Source organism: Cydia pomonella, unplaced genomic scaffold, assembly GCF_033807575.1.
Source record: "Cydia pomonella isolate Wapato2018A unplaced genomic scaffold, ilCydPomo1 PGA_scaffold_169, whole genome shotgun sequence".
Classification (NCBI taxonomy): domain Eukaryota; kingdom Metazoa; phylum Arthropoda; class Insecta; order Lepidoptera; family Tortricidae; genus Cydia; species Cydia pomonella.
Genome location: NW_026907811.1, coordinates 75,425 through 93,379, shown reverse-complemented (window position 1 = coordinate 93,379; position 17,955 = coordinate 75,425). Strand labels below are relative to the sequence as shown.

The 17,955-nt window shown below is 37.3% G+C and overlaps 1 long non-coding RNA gene across 1 annotated transcript; it reads right to left on the bottom strand.

Moving 5' to 3' along the window:
- Positions 1-7,272: 7,272 nt before the first annotated feature.
- On the bottom strand, positions 7,273-17,670 carry LOC133533488 (uncharacterized). Its single transcript, XR_009801877.1, has 2 exons — positions 14,286-17,670; positions 7,273-12,075 (listed from the first exon to the last, which is right to left on the bottom strand). It is a non-coding gene; the product is annotated as an uncharacterized LOC133533488 (long non-coding RNA).
- Between the last annotated feature and the right edge of the window lie 285 nt (positions 17,671-17,955).

The window sequence follows — 17,955 nt, the reverse complement described above, 5'->3', positions numbered from 1 at the left end:
AGCATTAATCGGTATAACAAGAAATGACACAGCGCGAGATAGATGGTGTTTAACATTCAACATAAGATCACAATTATCAGATATGGCAAGAAAAATGTTCAAAGTCGATTATACTTCGTATCCAAATCCAAGACAACAAATATAATTTACTAGCAGCAGTACACGTTATCGTGCAGTCCAAGTCACACATTTTAGAGATTATAGTATTTAAAAAACAAGTTCGCGCTGTCCCTCTCACTCGCTACGCTGCGTTCCTGCTTCGACATCGCTCCTCCAGTACTCATTACATGTTTTTGTGTTAGTCCGAGTCACACGTATTTTCGCCAAAATAGTGTTCCTCTAAATATGTGTACCTAATTGTGTTTCGATTAATGTTTATTGTGCGCTGAATAAGAAGTATAGAATCAAAACATTATTTGAACTGCCGACCGCCGTACCCTCGAACGAAAAATTGATGTTTATTCAGCTCGGCAAGTCTAGTCTCGTTTGCCATACTTACAGGGCAGTTAAACTTTCAATTTGAAATTGTAGGTATATTCGTTTAGCGTAATAAACTTATTACCTAAGAAATCAATTAAGTAATTTTTACGTTCATACGAAATCACTACAACTACCTTCTTTTTTGAATAAATAAATTACGGAAAAAATAAGTATGGGGCTACAAATAGATTACAATTTGAACTTTAAATAATTGTAATACGTACTATTATAGTATTATTTACTAATATAATATTATTTAGATTTCATTTTATGATTGCATAAAATGCAATGTTCACTCACAATTATTTTTTTACGAGATGCTTTCGCGTACAGATTTAAATATACAAACCATATCTGAATAAAGTTAATATATACTAGGTAATCGTTTCACGAAAGCGGCTTTTACCATGTCCGATCTACCCTACCATACAATAAAACAGATAACAATGGTAATCCTTGCCGATTGGTAATAAGTGCCTATGAATGATAACAAAACGCGTCTTTATGCAAATGTACATACACAGTACCAACAAGTTTAATGAGCGTCTTATGAGGATACCTATAGGTATAAATATACAGGAGTAATGTCAATCAATACACAATCTATAAGACATTGGAAGACTATTTAGTCTGACTGACAGTTTAAAGTGTTTAATGTCATTAATCGACGTATACAAACGGGACGTGCTATGCGTGCTCCGATACCGTGCGCCCCATGCCCCATATGAGGGCCATAGTGAATCTATCGTATGGATCATGACGGATTAGGTAGTAGGCTTTAATCGGACATCGCGGTATCGTCGAGTCTTGGGTCCAATCGATGTGGTCGCCTCCTAAATTTGATCATCAGCTTTGATTAACATAATATAATATAATTTTAAAATGAAATATATTATGGAAAGATATACTTGATTTGTGTAATATTGTGGACTCCGTCTAATAATAATTCTCCTTTCCGTGAGTACTTAGAAGCTTAGGTTTACTGTGCAACAAGATATTCATCAAACAGAAAATCGGTATTAACTGTGTTGATTAAAGTTTTAATGTAATTTTATAATGCACATTAATTAATAGTTCAAAATTAAAACACATATTAAATAAATATTTTCTTATAAATGAGATGTCGACATGGTACTATATTTGCCCCACTTTAATAGTGAAGAGGCTATCATTACTCCACAATCATTGTGTCGAGGGCTCCGCTTTCACAGCGTCGAGGTTATATTTGCCCCACTTTAATAGTGAAGAGGCTATCATTACTCCACAACCATTGTGTCGAGGGCTCCGCTTTCACAGCGTCGAAGCTATATTTGCCCCACTTTAATAGTGATGAGGCTATCATTACTCCACAATCATTGTGTCGAGGGCTCCGCTTTAACAGCGTTGAAGCTATATTTGCCCCACTTTAATAGTGATGAGGCTATCATTACTCCACAATCATTGTGTCGAGGGCTCCGCTTTAACAGCGTCGAAGCTATATTTGCCCCACTTTAATAGTGATGAGGCTATCATTACTCCACAATCATTGTGTCGAGGGCTCCGCTTTAACAGCGTCGAAGCTATATTTGCCCCACTTTAATAGTGATGAGGCTATCATTACTCCACAATCATTGTGTCGAGGGCTCCGCTTTAACAGCGTCGAAGCTATATTTGCCCCACTTTAATAGTGATGAGGCTATCATTACTCCACAATCATTGTGTCGAGGGCTCCGCTTTAACAGCGTCGAAGCTATATTTGCCCCACTTTAATAGTGATGAGGCTATCATTACTCCACAATCATTGTGTCGAGGGCTCCGCTTTAACAGCGTCGAAGCTATATTTGCCCCACTTTAATAGTGATGAGGCTATCATTACTCCACAATCATTGTGTCGAGGGCTCCGCTTTAACAGCGTCGAAGCTATATCTGCCCCACTTTAATAGTGATGAGGCTATCATTACTCCACAATCACTGTGTCGAGGGCTCCGCTTTAACAGCGTTGAAGCTATATTTGCCCCACTTTAATAGTGATGAGGCTATCATTACTCCACATCCATTGTGTCGAGTGCTCCGCTTTCACAGCGTCGAAGCTATATTTGCCCCACTTTAATAGTGAAGAGGCTATCATTACTCCACAGTCATTGTGTCGAGGGCTCCGCTTTCACAGCGTTGAAGCCATATTTGCCCCACTTTAATAGTGAAGAGGCTATCATTACTCCACAATATTGTGTCGAGGGCTCCGCTTTCACAGCGTCGAGGCTATATGTACCCCACTTTAATAGTGAGGAGGCTATCATTACTCCACAATCATTGTGTCGAGGGCTCTGCTGTCGTAGTGTTGAGGCTAAGTTTGCCCCACGTCATAGTGAGGATGCTATCATTACTCCACAATAATTGTGTCAAGGGGTCCGCTGTCGCAGCTGTCGCAGTGACGAAGATATATGCCGCACTTTAAGTTATATGTAACAATTCCACAATAATCGTATCGAGGCCTCCATTTTCGCAGCGTCGAGGCTATATGTGCTTCATTTTAAGTGTCGAGGTTATAATGCTTCGGTCATTTGGTTCTTCGGTTGCTTTGCTCCTTTTGGTCGCTTCGCTCTTCGGTCGCTTCGCACTTCGGTCGCTACGCTCTTCGGTCACTTCGCTCTTCGGTCTACAGTCGGTCATTATACATATCTCAAAATGATATCGTCAAAGATATATAACGTTGCTCCACTATAACAGTGTTGATGCCAATGTAATGATTGAAGACTTTAATAGTATTGGAAGTAGCTTTACGCATGTAAATATAAGGGACTAAAGAGCAAAAATATTTAAGGTTGAGCTAAAGTTTACAGGACTTGTAAAAATAATGAAATATAAAGGAGGTTCTTGTTACGCTGAGGTAATTTAATAGGTGTTAATGCGGCCTAAAATACCTTAAACAAAATGTACGCAATGTCATTGCCCTTACAGACAAAGAAATGCTGTATGTAAACAACATATAGGAAAAAATATATCTGTAAACCCTTTAACCCAAATTTATGATTCGTACTCATATCACGCTGTTATATACTCCTTATAACTTCAAACGTCAGCTTTGATATGCTGTCAAGAATATACCAACGAGCCTAATGTAATAAATCCGGTACAATTTACTTACGGATTCTCAGCTCCAAACTTCAGGGGAACATCGCCGCATCAAACAAGAGGTGAACCGCCGTTGATGCACTATCCCGCGACGCGAAATAAGTGCTGTAAATTGTGCAACCATGCAACTAGAGTTATGCTGCCACGTGTTGCAGTCGCTTGCGCTAAGTAGCTAGATTAATAATCGCAATAAAGGGTTGAAATCCTTTAACAATAACATTATTATTGTCTGAAATGTAAATGCTCGGGTTGTCATATTGTCTTGCTGTAAAAGAAAGCTTAAATAGTTTTCATTTTTCGTCGCAATGCACACTGTACAGTTTTATTGTAGGTAACGTTAAAAAATGTTACTCCTTAAAATGAAGTACAAGTTCCAAGGCATGCCAGATATTTTGTTCACAAATATATCATAACTCAACACATAATCTACCTAAGTTCCTTGCCACTTGTTAGCGTAGTAGCCATCATCGTTCAGATACGCATAAGCAGATGAGATTAGCTATTTAGTTATAAATAATATCATATTACTATTTCTTGATCTGTGGTAATAACTAAAATTAGTCCATCTATATTTTCAAAGTGATAAGTTTCAAATACTTAATACCTACAGGATACTCTACTAGTAATTGTCCAGACTTAGTTTTAAAGTACTTACATATAGCCTTGATATTTATGGTAGCTTTACAATGAAGAAAATTCTCCTTTATCTACCTCACTCAAAGGCTATTTACCGAGGAAAGTATTGATTGCTGTATTCAAAATTAACTTTAAAGTGTCGTAACATAAAATTAGATTATATTTTAGGGTCAGTAACGCGCATGTAATATACCTCTGCAGTAGCGGGCATTCATAGGCTACGGTGATTGTTTACCATCAGGCAGGCCGTATGCTTGTTTGTCTCCGTTGTAATTACATCCAGAGAATGGTTGGTAAATTCTAAATTATACAAAATGGTTTGTTTATATGGTTACAGACAGAAAATGCCCATCTAAAACTTATTTAGAGCCAACTACAGCTTGAAAACACATTTACACTTAATGGCGTCCTGGCTTGTAAATGACATAAAAATAGTTGTACCTTGTGAATATTAAGATATATACAACTTTATCAATATACTACAGTGAAATCAAAGAAAGTTTTATACTTTTTTAATATTAACGAAATGAAATACCAAGAGCAATTTCACTCCTTAATTTTATTATGCTATACATACATTTTACATTTATACTATGTGGATACATAAATAATTATTTAAATTGGATATAAATTAATAACTTCTAGGTGGTACGTTGTTCTCTTTAGTCAAAATCAATGATATCAGTATGTTCGTAACATACTGATTTGATATCGATATTTTATTTTATTTTCGCATTCAGGATTTGAATTTAAATACAAAGCTCTGAACATCTGCTAGTAAATTATATTTGTTGTCTTGGATTTGGATACGAAGTATAATTAATAATCAAACGAACTTACCTGTGAAGTTTGATTACAATTATGCGAGTATCCAAATCCAAGACAACAAAGACCCGCCCCCCATCCCCAAAAATGAAAATAAAATAGTCTCTGTTAATAACACAAAAATAACTCTGAAATAATGAGTACTGGAGGAGCGATGTCGAAGCAGGAACGCAGCGTAGCGAGTGAGAGGGACAGCGCGAACTTGTTTTTTAAATACTATAATCTCTAAAATGTGTGACTTGGACTGCACGATAACGTGTACTGCTGCTAGTAAATTATATTTGTTGTCTTGGATTTGGATACTCGCATAATTGTAATCAAACTTCACAGGTAAGTTCGTTTGATTATTAAATATAATGATGAATATGATCTCCATTTGAAAAGATCTAGTTCGCAAAGAGATGAATCTGACACACAAAAACTAGTAGATATGTTTAAAAAGACAAAATTATTCGAAAAAGAAAGCGGTAAATTAATAAACATGTACACTGGTGAAACTGCCTCTGATGCTATTGCCACAGATTTACTGAACGCCAAAAACCGCGGTATACAACTAGCTCAAGAATTTTTAAATCAACGTTTAATTGAAAACAGTAGTTTTCAATAGTCCGCTCAAAAAAGTTAAGTCAAAAACATTTCAAGATTTATATAAATTGAGTATCACATCACAATCTGACAAACAAAATGCATTAATAAATGCAAATAGGTACTTTAATTAGGCACATGTTTACTGCTGTAAAAAGCGGTCGAGACATCAATTTGAGAGAAATTTTACAAAATGAACTGAGACACCCGCCGCCTTCTCTATTCGGCCACGAAGGACAACTAAGACAGACACCAAAATCTGTTTTGGCTAATATTCTTATTGAAAAAACAGAAACCTGCGTGTCGCTAGTTTCGGATCAGGTATCATAAAGAGCAGTGCTACTGGACGGACAAGCGTTAATACAAACAATTGGCAAACCAAAACATGCCAACACTTTTGGTGATCTTGCAGCAGTATTTTTAAAGTGTGTTTTATCTCACTTTAAATCGTCGGTTACTCCTGTCGAATTAGAAATTTCCAATTCCAGTACACCATTGCCAAAGAAATGGGATCGTTTTATTCATCATCCTAGCAATAAGGCAAATCTTGCAAATTACATCTCTGAGGCAATAACAGAGCAAGCCTCAAGTCTAGAAGGTGATTACGAATAATTAACTGCGGGCGGGATTAAAGATATTTTAAGCATAAAGTCTAATAAGGATAGAGATATTCTTCACTTAAAGTCCAATCACGAAGAAGCTGACACACGATTTGTACTACACGGGATGAATGCTTCTCAAATGGGTTTCGACACATTGATAGGTAATAGTAGGGACACTGATGTAATGTTGCTGTTGATCCACTTTTACGATAAACTACCACCGAAAGTTTGGGTGCAATTTGGTACATCCCAAAAGCCAAATTATTTTCCCATACACGTGATTGTGCAGTCGATAGGACCAGAAAGAAGTAATTTACTCGCAGTTCATGCTGTAACAGGCTGCGATACCACAAGCTCGTTTTCTGGTTTTACGTAAAAGAGTAGTTGGAAAGTATTCAATCAATACAGTGCTCTTTTAGAAAACTTTGGCTCAGACTGTGCACCAACAGACAGCACCATAAAGAACGGGGAAAAGTTTGTGATTGCTATTTACTGCGACAAGAAGCCGACTCTACAAAGTATTAATAACATTGATGAGCTAAGGGCTGCAGTTTTTCCAAATATTAACTGCCTAGACAAATTGCCACCTTCTCAGGAAGCCCTGGTATATCACCTTTACCGAGCAAATTATCAAACTTTAATTTGGAAAACTGCTGATACCCCCATGCAAAACTTACCTTCACCTGAAGACTCTGGCTGGAAATTAAGTGATAATAATACCCTTATCCCTGTGACTAGTTTGAAACCCCCTATAACTGCTAAACATTTAGACTTAATATCTTGTAAATGAAAAACAGACTGCCGAACAGCGAGGTGCAGTTGCGCAAAGCATAATCGCAAAGTGTATAGTAGGTGTCTGTCACTTAGGATAGTTGTTTCAACCAACATAATTTCGATGACGAGTAATGCTTAGGTATAGTTTGATCCATTTCTGTGGTGATTCTTATCTTAAGACCCGTTGTATTAATTCTGAATGGTGGAGTGCCATGTGGATTCAAAATGTTTTTTTTTTTTTTTTTAATTTTGTTCAATATTTTACTGGGGCAGTAATAAATACTCTTTTCAATACGAAATGAATGATTTTATGTTTAAATTTAAACTATTTCATTTATTAACGGTTACCACGTTATATAGGAGGAGTGGATTCCCTTTAATTATATGGACAAAGTATAGATCCAATGTGGTCCATATTAAAACCTAGTAATTCTTACTAGGTCTTATAAAAAGCTTAATGTGATTTTTTTATTGTATGTGAATTGTAGAGATGACATATATTATAGCTTTTTATATTTGTAGTCTGTCTTTTTTTAATGTAACGCACTCCCTTAGTTCAATTTAATACCAAGAAATTCATAATCTATAGGCGAGAGCGTGCAGCGATTAATCTCACTTTAAAACGCCACAAGCCCCAGCCCACATCTTGAAGGTGATTTTAAGTTATTAACTACGAAGTGGGTTCGAAAATGTTTAATATGTAGATGTGAGTCAAATAATGAGACAGATATTACTACACACTACTTCATGTGCAGTCGTCTTGCAATCATGAAGCTACGAACTTAACGAAGTTATGAACTTAGAACTTGACTATTTGTGGAAACATAACTTACTAAACTAAGATGAATTATTAAACCACAATGTTTATCGATATTAGATGATATGAGATAATACAAACGATAGCCTCTCATTTAGGAACATTATAAATAAATGTACTTTCAAATAATAATAGTATGCTGCTGGTTTACCGACGCTGCGCCGTTTATACTTTTTCCTACTCCTCTACTGTTATCTGTCATTTATGCATTCATTAACACGAATATAAGAACATACATAAAAGATTTCAAGAAAAGTCTATATTGTCTATTCCTCATAAAAGCTCTTGTGCTTTTATAAGCTATAATGTTACTGCGATTAATGGCTACCAACCTAACAAAACCAAAACGAATACAGTTTTAAACTAAGTGCATTGATGCCAACTTACAAAATATTCATTTGGTTGCATAGTAAAAATAATTACTTCATAAGTCAGAAACACGCATGTGACACCCGTAATATAGCAACACCCATAGACTACGAAGACCGCTTAGCGTTGCTTGTTAGTCTCCGTAGGCTACGGTGGCCAAAATTGAGAAAAAAATGTCCAAAAAATTAATTTAGCAAGTAGCAAGTACCAGGGCCTCATGAGTTACGAGGTGTCGCCGACCGGCCGGCCGCGGCCCGGGGCGGGCTGGGCGCGTAACAAGGTATGCTCGCGCATCTTGGCTATATACTTTTGCTGTAATTTGTTTACCTAAATTAAGATTTATTTTTGTTGACTCGTAGGAAAAATATTGTATGCAACGTTGTATAAGTAGGTCAAAAAATTCTCGTGGCGTATTCCTTTACAATGTTCGCCTACGCCTTCGGCTCCGGCTCACATTGTAACTCACGCCACTCGCCTTTTTTGACCCTTCTTATACAACTGTTGCATAAAATACTAAACAAAATTGGCATTGACATATATATTAATAGTTGTATGGTAATAAAATGTATATTTTTAGAAAGCTAATAAATGTATTGTTAATATTTATTAGATATTATTTACGCTGAATGATCTCTTTCTCAAATTATTCTGGTCAGTAAGCAAACCTTCTAGGTAAAAAAAATCATTTTCTTAAAAAAAAACTGTTAATTTCGCATCTCGGACTTCAACAAACCGATTACAGTACATTTGGTTAATTTGACTATAGACTATGTATTTTGTAATCAAATAATTTTAGACCTACACACGCCGTTTGAATACAAACTATTCTAACTGACTCTGCCCGTCCTCCCGCATAAGACCACTGCCATCATCTTTATAGTATAATTCGTCAAAAACTATATAGAAATGATTTACTCCATTTTGAAAGACGCAATCGACCTACAATGCACACGTTTTAATTTCGCATACACCAATCGCTTCATTCATTCCATTGTAGTTCCTGAGCTACGGCATGTTAAAAAAGTTAAACAAAATGTTAAAAAAAGACTGAAAATTACAGACTTCAAATAATAGAGCACAATTTAGTTGAATCTGGAAGCCAAAACAGAGCATATAAACAGCTGAACTCAGAGAAAAAATGGATACCAACTCTTAAAACACAGAAAGCAACTAAAAAACTTCAAACATGGGAAGAGCTAGTGGAAGTAGCAACAGATTTCTATAAAAAACTTTATAGTAGTGATAACTCAACTAACAAACAAAGTGAGAATATAGACCAGGACCAAGAGAAATGCACCAATGTACAAACAGCCCAAATTACCGTTCCACCATTTGACACTCAAGAAATACTGAAAAATATAAAGCGATTAAAGAACGAAAAGAGTCCAGGAGCTGATAATATACCAAACGAAGCCCTTAAAAATTGGAACTCCTGCTCTGATTGGTCCCCTTACTGTACAGTTTAATAAAATACTTGAAACACAGATAATACCTCAACACTGGGCAGAATCACGGATTATTCTACAGTATAAGAAGGGCGACCCAGCTGACATTAATAACTACAAGCCAATTAGCCTTGAAAAAAGAATAGAGCCACATATAGAAAAACACCAACCAAGCGAGCAAGCAGGTTTCAGGCCAGGGTATTCTACCACTGATCATATTTATACTTTAGACCAGGTAATAGAAAAATACCAGGAATTTAACAACCCACTCTATCTAGCCTATATTGATTACGCCAAGGCATTTGACTCTATAACACATGAGAGCATTTGGCAAGCACTGAAACATCAAGGAGTTGCAAGTACGTACATAAATAAAATTAAAGAAGTCTATAGAAAAAGTAGGAGCCGTGTAAAATTGGATCTATTAGGGCCCATTATCAATATAAAAGAGGTGTGAAGCAGGGAGACCCACTCTCCCCAAAGATTTTCATATCAGTGCTACAGGAAAAGAAAAAGGACTACTTATACATTAAGGGCCAGTACTTATCAAACCTTAGATTTACGGACGATATAATATTATATTCAAAAACACCTTCACAACTGGAAAACATATCTATATTCCGGTATCTATATTGGTCAAAGATGCGCCACTGGAATACGTAGACAGTTATATATACCTAGGAAAACAAATATCTTTTAAACCCTCAAGGCATTTAGATGAAGTAGAAAGAAGAATAAACATAACTTGGAAAAAAATCTGGGGATACAAAGAGATACAAAAATCCAAACTGCCAGTCAAACTAAAGAAAAAAGTTATAGACTCATGTATATTACCCAGCTTAACTTATGCCTCACAAACTTGGACATTTGACCGCAGAATAAAAAGTAAAATACAAACATGCCAACGGTCAATAGAAAGGAGCATACTTAATATCATACTAAGGGAAAGGAAAAAATGTAGACATTCGAAAACAAACAAATATAATAGATGCTGTCTACTCCTTACACCTGAAGTGGATGTGGGCGGGCCATGTGGCACGTGCACCAATGGATGATGAAATAGCCTTTATTTCAGACAAGTATTTATATATATATATATATCTAATTTCCATCTGTATGCCTTTTGTAGGCAAAGGCCTCCCCTAACTCTTTCCATTTATCCCTATCCCTTGCTATTGTAGTCCAGCAACCTGCTGCTGCACTCTTAAGCACCAAAGGATAGATGGACTAAAAAGGTTACTACATGGGTTGGCCCAGTTAACTACAGAAATTAAGGATGCCCCCGGGACCGGAGGGTTGACGACATAGTAAAAACAGCAGGAAAAGACTGGCAAAACAAAGCAGGAGACCGGAAAATCTGGAGATCACTGGAGGAGGCCTATACCCGGACAGGGGCCTTAACTTACTGAGATACACATAACTACATATTCAATCAAACAAGAATGAAAATATTTTGTAATTGAAGGAGAAAAAGGCTTAATAAATAATAATAATGCAAAGGTTTACTCAAAACCTGACATTCTAAATATTGCTAAATTTACATTTTTGAATATCTTCTTTGACATTAATCACATTTTCTTCTTCTCTTCTTCTTTAGCCCTTGTCTACCCTTCAGGTGTAGGCCTCCTTCATTTTATGCCACTGGTCACGGTTCTGTGTGACCTGGAGCCACTTCTTCCCCGCATTCCTTAGGAATGTCGTCGTCCCAACGCATCTGGGGTCTACTTTGAGGACGTTCCTCCCCTCATGGTCACCACTCCAGTAGACGTTTGCTCCACGAATCGGTTTTTCATGCTATATGACCAGTCCATTCCCACTTCAATCTGGCTACGCGTTTTACAACGTCGGTGACCTTGCTCTGCTGTCTCAGCCACTCATTCGTTTTACGGTCTCTCAATGTGATCCCAACTAGTTTTCTCTCTAGCACCTGTTGGACAACGCTTAACTTAAGTAATATGTCCTTGGTGAAGACCCAGGTTTCAGCTCCGTAAGTGAGAACTGGCAGGATACATTGGTCAAATATGCGGGCTTTTTGTTAGGCCTTAAATTTCATTTTGAAGGCAAACTCATAGATTCGAATAGGCTGCCCAGGCTAGTCGTACGCGTCTGTTGATCTCATTGGTTTGGTTCCTCTTCCCAGTCACTATCCACTTCACTAACCAGATCTAGCTGAAGGCATCTGAATATACTTGCAGAGAGTTGACGCTTAATAGTATTAGAGTAGATTACTCTAGTGTAGTATAAGCAGGCAGCGGAAGCATTGTGTCTTCATGACAGAAGGATCAACAATGTTGAGATTTCAAAGTAAAGTAAGTTATAGTTAGCCTTCAAGACAATTCTGATGTTCTTCTTTTTATTCATTATAGTTTTTTTCAGCTAGCCAATTTTTTTTTATCTGAAGCTAACATTTCCTGATTCCCTTGGAATTAATCTGAAACAAAAGAATAGATTATTAATAATGTATTTTCACAAAATGTAGTGCCTGCTCTCATTGTTGTGAGCTATTTTTAACTTAGTTGAAATAAAAAAACAAAATATTGCTCTTTGGCGATAAGAGCTTGTTTTTCTTGACTGGCTCTGGGACCAAAAACAGGCTGTGGACACAACAGGTTAACCTCTGTTAACCTCTATGTGTAGGTATGTATGTAGTACGTCATCTCTGGGGGCACAGTAGTGCCCCCGCCAAGATGAGCAAAGGGAAGAGCAAGGGCAATATCTACCTTTTCTCGAAGCACTTCGTCGTTTTTTTGAACCCTCATGCCTTGTGTTTGTTTAGATAAACAAAATTCTCAGGATTTAATGTCAATAGTATTAGTATTGTCAAGTATTGTATAATAAAAAATAATGAAGAGTGAATAAACTTTTCACCTTACGCCCATGTGACGGCAGTGAAACGAACAAAGACATATATTTTGACTAAATACCTGTGGCCTGTAGTCATAGACAATACTAGACTTGATAGTAAAATACTTTGTTGCTCCACAACACCACCCCTCAATAAAATATTTTACATGTGTAAAATAAACAGTTATAAGTCTATGACACTCAACAATAGACAGTTAAAGAAAAATACCTCTAATCAAACAACATTGTCTTTAAACAATTACACAGCAACAACTAAACAATCGTTAACATGGCACTATTAAATTAAACACCTTGACTAAACAATAAATGTTTCAACTTCTTAAAAGCTATTCCACCCAGAGCTTTTGTAAAAATGTCCGCTACTTGCTCACTAGTGTTAATGTATTTTAACACAATAATACCTTTATTTATCTTTTCATTAACAAAGCTTTGTTTGATATCAAGATGCTTAACTCTAATAAGACACCTTGTCATCTCAGCCATCTTAATTGCTGATTGATTGTCTTCATACAATACAATAGGTCCTACATGAAAACCAAAGAAAGCTGAAATATCTTTGAGGCAGCATGCCTCACTTGTTGCATGACTCAAAGCACAAAATTCAGCTTCGGTTGAAGTCAGACTCACAGATTGTTGTTTCCTTATGAACCAAATAACTGTGCAACCCCACAACTTGAAGCAACAACCTGTAGTTGACCTTCGATCATCACTTCCTCCCCAGTTGCTGTCAACATAGCCCACTACACTTTCACTACATTCATACTTCAAACAGTAATCTCTAGTACCTGAATGGTACCTTCGAATATTACACAACAGTCGGTACAACAGCATAGACGCACAACTCTGGTATCTGCTCAGTATAGCTCAGTATAGTAATGTCAGGTCTTGTACCAGCAGCTAAATAAGCTAAGCTTCCAACCAGGGTTCTGCACCTTCTTTCCAAGCTTACACTCTCTGGAGACTCTCTGTCGAGTACACTAAAGTCAAAGTTTTTGTCTATAGGCAAAGATAAAGGTTTACAGTCATTCATGCCATAGTTAACTAACAACTTATGTAAATATTCTTTCTGAGATAAAAAGGTACACTGTTTCTCTAAATTGTGGTTTACTTAAAAACCTAAGTATTTCTTTATCTTACCCATATCCTTCATTTTAAAGGATTTGCTTAACATGTCTCTCAGACTTACAGTCTCATTTGGACAGCTACTAAAAAAGAGTATGTCATCTACATACAATAACAACCATGTTTTGGACCTTTATACTACGTCGGTGGCAAACAAGCATACGGCCTGCCTGATGGTAAGCAGTCTCCGTAGCCTATGTACAACTGCAACTCCAGAGGAGTTACATGTGCGTTGCCGACCCTAACCCCACCCCCCTCGTTGAGCTCCCCCCCCCCTCGGTGACCTTTCGTTTCACTTTGAGAACAAACAACAGTCCTTTTCTGACTGTACAAAACCCTTGGACTTATTAAATTATTAAATGTTTCATTCCAATATCTGAGTGCTCCTTTGAGCCCATACAAAGATTTATTAAGTTTAACAAACTTAGCACTACAACCTTCAAACAATCTCAAATACAGTTCCTCATCCAAGTTAGCATTCAGAAACGCTCCACAAACATCCATCTGATTAATTTCCAGATTCATTTTTGTAGCTACTGCAACAAATATACGAAAAGTATTAAGTTTTAGCAACAGGGGCATACACATTATAGTAATCATCACAATCTTGCTCAAAACCTCTCGCTACTAAACTTGCTTTAAAAACATCTTCACCTTTCTTCTTGAATACCCATTTTGATCTCACTGCGCTTGCAGAGTCTGGTATTGTTTGGACCTCAGTCTAAGTGTTATACTCTTTCATTTGTGCAAGCTCCGCTTTGATTGCTCCTTCTCACTTGTCCTTGTCTTTTGATCTCATAGCTTCACCATAAGTTTTTGGATCACTTTCTTGTCCAATTGGTAATACCATGTCATCAAATCTCTGTGGCCTTTTGACTTGCCTACCAGATCTGGAGTATTGACCTTCCTGTGCCTTGTCTACTGGTATTTGTTCTAGCACTAAGTGACCTCCCTCATCTTGAGGTTCTGGCATTATCACCTCATCTGTAAAGCCATTACCTTCACCTTATGCTTCAGACATGGCCACCTCATCTGCACTCTGGTATTCATCTGGTTGCAATTCATCATCCTCTTTACTTGAATTTTGGACCTCTGGATCATATTGTGTCTCTTGTGATTTAGACCTAACCTCTCTGGCAGGGTGAGAATCCAAAAGAATCACCACCTCTTCCTTTTCTTTATCATGGGCGGGAACACAGGAGCCTTTATTTGACAGTACAACCACATCTCTTCTTATGTCAACAAACCTTTCTTCCGGATATTAAATCCTGTACCCTTTTGAGCTTTCATAGCCTACAAATATGCCTTTCTTTCCTTAAGGGTCCCATTTCAACCTCTTCTGTTTAGGGATATGGACCGCCACCTCACTGCCAAATATCATCTTTAAATTACTCAAATCAAACTCTTTTCCTTCCCACACCTCATAAGGCATTTTTCCTTCAACGTGATTCTTGCCAGTTCGGTTAATGACATAGACTGCCATATTAATGGCTGGACAGAAGCCTTCCTTCCCGAAGCCATTTATCATGGAACGTGCAGCCTCCACCAGCGTCCTCATCTTGCGTTCTGCCCTAGAGTTCTGTTCGGATGTGTATGGGATTGTGGTTTGATGTATGATGCCCTTGGCTCCCAGTATGTCCTTAAGTTCCTCGATTTACGAACTCTGTCCCATTGTCAGATTTCAAAATTTTCAATTTCTTGCAGGTGTATCTCTCGGAGGTAAGAATATAATGTTTGTTTTTTTCTGGTACCTCTGATTTGTGCTTTAGAAAATACACTACCCTGTAATTTGACAAATCATCTTTGAGAAGAAGGAAATATCTCGCTCCTCCCACAGATGCAATCTCCATAGGGCCCGCAACATCAGCATGAACCACTCCAAGAACTTCACTGGCTGTATTTGAGTTTGTTACAAAGGGCATTCTAGTTATTTTGTTCAGCACACAGTTCTCGCACTTCTTCTCACTGTCCACAAACTTTATGTTGCTTTTGTTTAGCATGTCTTTGACATATCTTTTATTTTGGTGATAAAATCTTTCATGCCACACATCCAGGGAACATATTAACGTTTAGCAGATAGTTATTTCCCGCACGAGTTCCCAAACCACATACGTTGTCGTCTTTTGTAATAATACATTCGGTATCCGTAAAGTCACAACATAACCATTGTCAACAATTTTCTTCACCGAAAACAAATTCCATTTAATGTCCGGCACATACAGTACGTCACTAACATTTGATTTAATGTATTTAGTCCCATCATAGACCTCCAGTTCTGTATCACCAACCCCAACAACGGGCAAACACAGAGACTTGTCATACGCTTCGCTTGACAGACAGATGAAGTGTGCGAAAGGGAAGCCATCACGTATATGAACAAGTCACGAGTGTGAAAGAGGCAGACTACATATGAGAAAACGTAACCATTTTTTGAATTCGAAGGCGGCCGAGGCGGCCAAAATCATATTGCCGTATTTTTTAACGTTAAAAATATACGAGAATCAAAATCAAAAATAAATATTAAGTAATTTAGTGAAGATGGTGTCATGTTGTGTGCCGGATTGTTGTGTTTCAGGGCCAATAAACCCAGGGAAATACTCATTTCACAGGTAATTATGATAATCGTAGCGAAATTTTCGTAACGATATTTTATCAAATTAACAGCATAAAAAGTGTAAAAAGCCAATTTATATAGTTCATTATAAGTTTTTCTTCAATTGTGTGTTAATATTTCATGATATTAGTCAATAATTTAGAATATTTTGTGTAAAAACCTAAACTGTTACTTTACGCTAGGGCTTGACAAAATGTTCATATGACTGTATCGATAACTTGTCGGTATATTAGTAGGTATGGAATTAGTTGTTCACAAGACATCATTAAGATATTAACCTTTATAACCGACTTAAAATAATAACGATTGTTATAATACCTTTTTTGAAGGTGCACATGTTCAGCGATAAATTTAAACTTCACTTTCCAACACATTACTTACATTTTAACCACTTTTCCACGACTTTGCCGCCAACACAAGGAAACACAAGACAGCGTATACACACCCAACCCAACTTGTCAGGCGGAAAAGGCGTGAAATTCAAATTTCCTTTGGTAAGTCAACTATTTGCGCCTACTGTTAACACTTAGCATGTGTTTGTGTTAACGACATTGCACATGTTAAACCACTCACACCCGCATACGACAGAAACCTGCTTTATCAACGCGAGTCACCTGCTTTACCGACAGCGCCGCGTTCCATAATGCTTGATCGGACTACGTTAGTAATTTAGTCAAGTAAAAACGAAAAAACGTAAAAAGAGCGTACCTGGGTCGCCTAGCAGGAGGACGTCCTATCGGACGCCCTAGGTATCGCTGGAGCGACATGGTGGAGGCGGATCTGCGCGAGCTTCGAGTCGACAATTGGCGAGAGGTCGCACAGGACCGAGAAAAGTGGCGCTGTCTTGTGTCGGAGGCCAAGTCTCATTTTGGGTCGCTGAGCCAACGGAGTAAGTAGTAAGTAAGTAAACGTCCCAGAACACCAAACCAGGTGAGAAAAATAAAAAATCGCAATGAGTGGCGATACGATTTTAAGTCGACACGAGTTTCGAATGAACTATTCGCAAATGTATTACAATATATATGGCCCTTAAAATGTTCGATATAGTTACGTAATGTGCTAATTATCGCACTAGTGCGGTAAAGTAGCTCCATATGTACTGTAAAATAAGTAACAATATATTTGACCATTGTGACACATGTGTACCTATATATTTGACCATTTTGATGCTGACTGTAACGACTGTAACTGTAGCCTCGGTTATCACTATCAGTATTGTTATTTACTATGCGTCCGCTGTAAAAGAAAATTAAAGGTACTAAAGGCGCTAATAAGGTCTAATATTAGTAATAATACTCATACCTATTACATTTTTTATAAAAACAAACACATTTGAAAAAGTAGTCGATAAAGCAGTTAAACATCAATAGATTATTAATATGTTGTAACATGACATCACTATTTTTGTTCGAACATAGACAATTTACGCACACACTAGCATTTCATTTTTGGTCACACTTTTGAAGTTTGACAGTCGTTCTATACTATCCTATTTCTATGGGCAAACACCGCCCATCTCCAACAAGAACAAAATGTTATAAGTTTTGACGTGGCCTAGAGTTGTGCCCGCTGGTCTTTAAAAAGAGCGCTCCGATCTCGGTCAATCGGTCAAAGGAACTAGTTCGCTCTTTTAGTTCAGGAACAAATCTTGAGATCCGAAGGAAAGGAAGGAGCTAGCTAAATCGTTTCTGTCCGTGGCTGCCGTTATCT